Raw genomic sequence first — 8,122 nt, 5'->3', positions numbered from 1 at the left:
ACCAGTTAACCTAACCTGCATGTCTTTGGACTGTGGGGGAAACCGGAGCACCCGGAGGAAACCCACGCGGACACAGGGAGAACATGCAAACTCCGCACAGAAAGGCCCTTGCCGGCCACGGGGCTCGAACCCGGACCTTCTTGCTGTGAGGCAACAGCGCTAACCACTACACCACCGTGCCGCCCCCGCTGTCAGACCTAACTCAACAAAAATTGTGTTCCCCAGTGACTTACAATTGAGGTGTTTTTTTTTTTCTCTTATTAAAAGCCATGATAACTGCGCTAGCATTAACAATGTCCTGCTAACATGTCACAGGAATAACAGAAATACAACACCACCCAAAGAATTGGTACAAGAATTGTTAACACACCACAACTATTTCAATATATACCTATTTATTGTGTTTTCTTTATATTCCTAATGAAACAGTTTGGAAGTTGTGATTTTATTTTGTGTATGTTTGACTGTTGATTTATTTCCTTCTGAAAGAGGAAGTCAGACTGACATTGAAGATCTGGCACGAATTTAAGGGGGGTGGGGTGGGGCACCTGGCACACGCCCCCCTGCCCAAAAAAAAAAAGTTTTAGTATTGCAGATATCGAGATATGCCTGCCATCCAAGTGCAGGGGAGAAGCAAACTGTCTAAGTCTAGTCTAAAGTCCTTCCCATGCTATATGGCGCATCGGGCGGCGCCGATCTCCGTTTGTAGACAGAGCCAAAACAGTAGATAAGAAGTGTAGTCAAAGAAACAGGTAAAGGTCAGTCAATCGGCAAACTGGATAACATAGATGAGACTAAGAGATGTGGTCAAAGTAAACATAAACAAAGGTTGACTACTAGAAGGTAGACAGAAAGTAAACAGCTTGGTAATGACAGGAAGGAAACACTGAACAATACTTCACAGTAAGTGAGAGTGGTGTTTATATAGGGTTGTAGATGATAATGAGAGACAGGTGCATTTAATAAACTGGAGACAGTGGGCGCTGTGGTTCTTGGGAGTTGTAGTTTGTGGCGGCCATGTTTGAAGGCTGTTTCGTGCTTGTGCTCTCAATGTTGTTACTGACAGAGAGATGTTGATTTTTGCAACGGCTCTGAAGAAAAGCTGCTTGAAATCCCCTGAGTCTTGGGAATTAAGACTTATTATAGAACTTGTTTACATGCAACTCACACAATCATTGTATCATTATCCCTGTCCATTAGACTCAGGAGCTCCGATTGCAGTTACTGACTTTGTATTATATTATAGACATGCAACTCTTGCAGTCTTTGTTTATAGTTATCTCGGTATTAAGCTCTGTCTTAAATGGCTACTTACATTACCTCAGTTTACATGGGTATATTCACTGTCTTATATGTACACTGAATGTCCTCAGCAAGAGCTCAGATTGCAGTGGCTTTGTGTTATGAGGTAATGCGTTACATGACAATGCAACTTTCATAAATATTACCATATATCTCATCTCATCTCATCTCATCTCATTATCTCTAGCTGCTTTATCCTGTTCTACAGGGTCGCAGGCAAGCTGGATCCTATCCCAGCTGACTACGGGCGAAAGGTGGGGTACACCCTGGACAAGTCGCCAGGTCATCACAGGGCTGACACATAGACACAGACAACCATTCACACTCACACCTACGGTCAATTTAGAGTCACCAGTTAACCTAACCTGCATGTCTTTGGACTGTGGGGGAAACTGGAGCATCCGGAGGAAACCCATGCGGACACGGGGAGAACATGCAAACTCCACACAGAAAGGCCCTCGTCGGCCACGGGGGTCGAACCTGGACCTTCTTGCTGTGAGGCAACAGCGCTAACCACTACACCACCGTGCCGCCCATTACCATATATCAGTTGTAATTATGTTCTACTGCAACTCTGACAATATCATTTTCAGTGACTAATAAAATGGTTTTGAAAGTTCCTACTTTGAAAACATATTTTTGACATGGTAATTTTCTTTAAGAGATTTCATTTACAACATGTCTCTGACAGCTCAAAATGCATCTCCAGGCATTTAAAAACTGCAGAGCTTCCCAGGGCCTTTGGCGGCCCCGGACCCCCGGCCTTACTGGGTTGACGCCCCCCCTTCCTATTTTCCTGGATCCGCCCCGAAGAGCTTGACTGAGTTACACAACATTTGAGTTACGTTGTGCCACAAACACACTGATGCGCCATGCTGCTTCTTGGACTGTTCAAGACAAGCTCCTGGGAGGCGGGGCATATATGCTTGCTTGCTCTAGAGAGCGTTTAATTGGACAAACAGAAGATTAGTACAGAACGAGTCATCAAAATATTGGGCAAATTTTAAAAATTAAAACAAGTATATCTCAAAAAGTATTTTATTTGAATTGGGGTCAGTAAAACTAAAGGACAGGGGTTAAATTATCCTTATAATTATTTTAAAAACAATGGTGTTTTTGTGTATTGTTCATTTAATGCTTTTGCAGGAAAAAATACAACATTGGTGTGTCGGTTGGAAGGAGAAAAAAAACGCCATACGGTGACGTCCAGGGTCACGCGGTGCCAGATTTGAGCCAATCAGAGTGAAGTGAGGCTGTGGCGAGAGGATGAGGCGAGAGACTGGCGATACAAGCTGAGCTGCACCGGCAGTGAGTGAGTGAGTGCTCGTGCTATCTGTGCCTGCCAGTGTACTGTTTAGCGGTGTTAGCATTAGCAAGCGCGGAAGTATAACTAGCTCTCGGGGCGTTTGCTTCTCCGCGCGGCTCTTCATCTGTTCGGTAAGATCTGCTGAGGTTGCCGAGTTAATGTTATATTTAGCCTGAACCTGGTCGCAAACTGCACTCTGTATGTATGTATGTAGAGCATGAAAGCACGTCTGTTGCGCCCTGCGTAGTACACTACATAGTAAACAGCGAGCCGTTTGAGAGGCGACCCGTTTAGCTTAGCAAAATGTCTTAACTTTGGCAGTAGGTTTTTGTTTTGTGATAAAGATGAATTAATGTTTGGCAGATATAATAATCTGTCAAGATAAGAACAGTTAGCTTATTTACCAACGTCAGTTCCGCTTTGTTGTGTTTTTATTTTAGTAAAAACGTGACTGTAGTTTAGCTTGTTAGCAGTTAGCATGTTCGCTCTCATTGCCTTTTTTCCCAGTGACGCGAGCTAGCGAGTTAGCTTCGCCTTCTGACAGAAAAAAAAATTAATGAGTACAGAAGCGTTATTCTATAAGCTAACTGTAAAATGTTTGTATTGAGTTTGTTGGATGTTTGCATGTGTGTCATTTGTGTGTATATAATTTAGTGTATGGATATCTGTATGTATTAAATGGAAACATTGTGCTTAGCGTCATTGGAAGGCCAAAGGGGTCAAATTTCAATATAACGATATTTGACTGTTTTTATGCCGGAAATTATGCCATATACAGTTTTGGTTTGTTTTATTTATTTACTTACTTACACACAGTCAGCTTTGCATAAAAGTGCAATCGTTAATAGTTTTGCGGCTTTTGAAAATACTGATGTAAAATAGTGTAGTGGGACTCTTTTGGTGGTCCATAATAATTGTCTACACGATTTGTCGAGTTTTCTAACATAGGTGTCATGGGGAGGGAGAGAGAGAGAGAGGGGAAAAAACAAACATTGTGCCATAATTTATCATTACCGAAGCATCGCTGCCGCAGCGCTGTCAGTTACCACCAGCAGCCGGTGATTTTGCTGCCTTTTAACACTCCATTGCCGGCCACTTGATCATGAGATCAAGAAAAACATTTTATTTATTCGGAGATATAAAATGTTGCACTCTGGATCACTTAGAATGCACCATTTTATGTATAGTCCAGGAGAGGACCCCCCCCCCCCCTTTTTTCTTTCTTTCTTTTGAACGTGGTGGCTTTGGGTCTGCCTACTCCCCTTTTCCAAATGCCCCTACTCCAGAAGTTATTGACAGGGCTGCTGCAGCATTATTGCAGTGGATATTAATAATACAGCTGTTTAATTGTTCTCGCACACAGAACGAGAGAAGTGTGAGTGTCAGGACGAGTTGTGCTGGTTGGACTGCACACATTGACCTGTTTTGTTTGTTTGTATTTCACTTGAAGTGAAACTTGAATCTCTTACAGATAATCTCAAAATAATCCACTTTCTCAGTCGCGCTGTAGTAGTGTTATTACAGAGCAAACAGTTGTGTGTTGGCTAAAGGCTCGGTTGGTGCTTATATTGAATCCTTCACCTTTTGTCATGTTTACTTGATTAGTACAGTGTAGTACTGGACAAAGTACAATATATATTACACACACACACACACACACACACACACACAGTGGTGCTAGAAAGTTTGTGAACCCTTTAGAATTTTCTATACCGCAAAATACCAAATAATAGCCCGGGCTATTATTTGTCTCAATCACGTAAGAGACCCGGCGCGTATTAGAGACTAGGCGGCTATTTGGAACAGGCAATTAATTCCTTCTTCACAAACACCTTCCCCAAAATCTACCTCAAAACAGGGAAAAAATCATTCTCAGATAGGCCTACTTTTAACCAGTATAACTTGCAGTTTGTTTAGAGTTAGATTACAGATAGCACGGTGCCGACTTCGGGGAATTTTGAAGACGCGCAGAATGCATCTTCGCATGGCACAGTCAGGGTGGATAAAGGATAAATCACACACCTTTTCCTGTTAATGACTAGTTAAGTGCATGCTTTACAAAATAATCAAGAAACTACACCATTGTCTGTGCGCAGCACTGTGATTTAATTACTCTGCAAAGTTATGGTCACTTACTATCACCCTCACCCATGCAGCCTCCACCCTTTGCGCTTCGCGATGTCTGTCAATCTGAAATTGCATGGAGGGCGCGACGTTGAAGCAACATAATTAGGGTGCGAAGTGTCAAACCAAAGGGTTTTTTCTTGTGCTGAAAAATAAGTGACCTGCAGTGGCTACATACTGTCCTCTTGCATTCTCACGTTTCTCTCCAAGACGTTTCCCTATTTGGCTGATATGAGCCTATTCCCCGAGTGAGTTGGTATGGTGGCTCGACCCCGTAGAAAACTTAAAGTTCGGATGAAAGTTAGTTGAATAGGTTACTGACTTGTAGGCCTACATGTTGCCTGCCTGACGCGTGCTTCTGCCCAACTTGCACGACAGATTACTTGTTGAAAAGGCCCCTTGGATTAGATTGGCCGCGAGCAGACTGAAATGCATGTTAGAACGCTCTCACCTTTTTTGTAAAGTGTCTTCCAGATAAGGTATTAGGCAGAGACCCGTCCACCCGTAAATTTGACGGGCGATTGCCGATTTCAACGGGCAAGTATACACCCAGACGGATACTGAAACGGACGATAATGCCGAAAATTTTCGCACATGAATACTCCCACATGTCATCCGATAAATCCAGTTATGTTCCGCCCACACACGGACTGGCCATCGGGAGTAGCGGGAGTTTTCCCGGTGGGCTGGTGGTTCAGCGTGGGCCGGCGGAGGAAAAAAAAAAAAAAAAACAGTTGCGCTGGCCTTTAATATGATAAGCAATGTTAACAGTTTCTTTAACAAACTGTTAACATTGCTTATTACAGTTGCGCGCTGGCCTTTAATATGATAAGCAATGTTAACAGTTTGTTAAAGAAACTGTTAACATTGCTTATCATATTAAAGGCCAGCGCGCAACTGTTTTTTTTTTTTTTCTCCGCTGGCCCACACTGAACCACCGGCCCACTGGGAAAACTCCCGCTACTCCCGATGGCCAGTCCGTGTGTGGTTCCGCCATCATTTACAAATCGTAAGAAACACAGTTTAATACGAAAAATACTGAAAACTTGAAATGAAAAATCAGAATATTTCATCGTTTCCGCCATTTTGGCCCGCACTGAATCTTGTAACATGCGGACTGAATAAATCGCGAATTCTGATTGGTCGAAAATTGCCAAACACCCTGCGTTGTAGTTTCCTCTTTCTTGGCGGGAGAACCGCATTTTTTTTTTTTGCTGACTCACTCTTCTGGATCAAGATGAATCCCAACAAACGCCCCAAATTGAATATGACAAAAACTGATTCGTTTTTCCACAAAAAGACAGAAAAGGTATGTGTGATACATTGATTAACAAGGGGGTTTCATTGGGGTATGGTAAAATAGAATACTGTTGGGTTTTTTTTTTTTTTATTAAATACTGTAACTAGATCAAAAGATTATATACAATTCATTGTTGTTTATTTTCTTTTCACTTTTGTTACCAAATCAAACACCATACATACATCTGATACATTCAGGAGTGAAACTGAAAAAAATACAAAGTAAAAATATGCAATATTTCTGATCAAAAATTACACGCCATTTCACCCTGAAAATGTCCTAGAATGCAGGAAATGAAGTCTAAATTTCAAAAATTTTCTGGGGGGGCATGCCCCCAGACCCCCCTAGAGGGACTTCGCGCCTGCGGCGCTTGTCTTCGCACCTGCGGCGCTTATCAGGATTATATAAAATATTATTTTTGACTGGTAAATTTCTTTTTCTGCCTAATACCCTACTTCCAGATCCGAATGGGTAAGGGCAAGTGAAATGGTATAAGGTCTTTAATAAAACTCAGTGTGTGCTTTGACGCATGCATTCGGCAATTTAGGTCGTTTAACAGAAGCAGCAGTGCAACCTTGGAAACCCGCAGTCCTCAATGTCACCACACACGCTGGCTTTCGTTGGGTGTATCCAAAGGGGAATTCCTCATTCGATGACGTAAGTGATATCCCACACACCCATGTCAAACATAATTGGCTAAGACATCTGTCAAAAGTTACGGAGTTGCATTCCTCAAGAAATATTACGGTAGACCAAGATTATAACATTGAAATGGCATATTATCACATAAGTTACGTGTAAGTTACGTGTCATTCTGACATTCTGAGATGCGCAGATAGACAGTAAAGGGAATTCCGAATTCCCTTTACTGTCTATCTGCGCATCTCAGAATGACACAGGACAATGGGCGAACTAGATTTATTTATTTTTTTTCCCCAGCCACGGCGCGCCGGAACGCTATCACCCCTGCGTAACAAAATGTTGTAAACAGTATTATAGAAATAATTTAATTTTGCATTCATTCATTCATATTGTTTCGGTAGAAAACTATGCAATGCAAAATCGTTTAAACACCAGAAAAGTGCTGGGCCTCAAGATTCTAGATAGAACGTTCGGACGCTTTTTTTTTTTTTTTAGACCCCGGCGAGTATTCGGAACCGGCCTTTATTTGTCACAACACACGCGTACACCCGGCCGTTAAAGGGAACTCGGCGGTTAATTGGAACTCGGCTATTATTTGGTATTTTACGGTATTTCTGTATAAATATGACCGAAAACATCAGATTTTCACACAAGTCCTAAAAATAGAGAACTCAGTTAAACAAATGAGACAAAAATATTATACTTGGTCATTTTATTTATTGAGGAAAATTATCCAATATTACATATCTGTGAGTGGCAAAAGTATGTGAACCTTTGCTTTCAGTATCTGGTGTGACCCCCTTGTGCAGCAATAACTGCAACTAAACGTTTCCGGTAACTGTTGATCAGTCCTGCACACCAGCTTGGAGAAATTTTAGCCCATTCCTCCATACAGAACAGCTTCAACTCTGGGATTTTGGTGGGTTTCCTCACACCCCGGTCATTATCTCTTCCAGCTTTTGCCATCAGGCAAGAGCTACAGAGCAATGAAAACCAGGACAAACCACCTAAAAAACATATTTTCTATCCCAAAGCAATCATGGCTTTAAACTCAAATGTGCAATAGAACTATTCTTGGCCCTATCCCCAATGTGCAATTTGTGTATATATTTTTCTTATCAGTGCAATCTATTTCTATACTTTTTTGTTCTTATTTTTTCTATAACGAGTCAACAGCACCTTCAATTTCGTTGTACCTTTGGAAAAGTGACAATGACACAGACTTATCTTATGAACTGCTCACTTCAGGTCCTTCCACAACATTTCGATTGGATTTAGGTCAGGACTTTGACTTGGCCATTCCAAAACATTAACTTTCTTTAACCATTCTTTGGTAGAACGACGTGTGCTTAGGGTCGTTGTCTTGTTGCATGACCCACCTTCTCTTGAGATTCAATGTCATGGACAGATGTCCTGACATTTTCCTTTAGAATTCGCTGATATAATTC

General features: G+C 41.8%; 1 protein-coding gene across 6 annotated transcripts in view; it reads left to right on the top strand.

Annotated features, from left to right (window-relative positions):
- Positions 1–2,555: 2,555 nt before the first annotated feature.
- Positions 2,556–8,122, top strand: part of aclyb (ATP citrate lyase b) — a 61,474-nt gene continuing 55,907 nt past the window's right edge. For 4 of the 6 annotated variants that reach the window (XM_060939307.1, XM_060939306.1, XM_060939305.1 and 1 more), the window contains exon 1: positions 2,580–2,739. The gene's annotated coding sequence lies outside the window, so the exon portion shown is untranslated. Of the gene's footprint in view, positions 2,740–8,122 lie in introns of all 6 variants that reach the window. The other 2 variants (XM_060939303.1, XM_060939304.1) reach the window with 2 other exon arrangements.

The sequence above is a fragment of the Neoarius graeffei genome, chromosome 14 (assembly GCF_027579695.1).
Source record: "Neoarius graeffei isolate fNeoGra1 chromosome 14, fNeoGra1.pri, whole genome shotgun sequence".
Classification (NCBI taxonomy): Eukaryota; Metazoa; Chordata; class Actinopteri; order Siluriformes; family Ariidae; genus Neoarius; species Neoarius graeffei.
The sequence above is the reverse complement of the archived record's forward strand: the minus strand, read 5'-3'. Positions and strand labels throughout refer to the sequence as shown.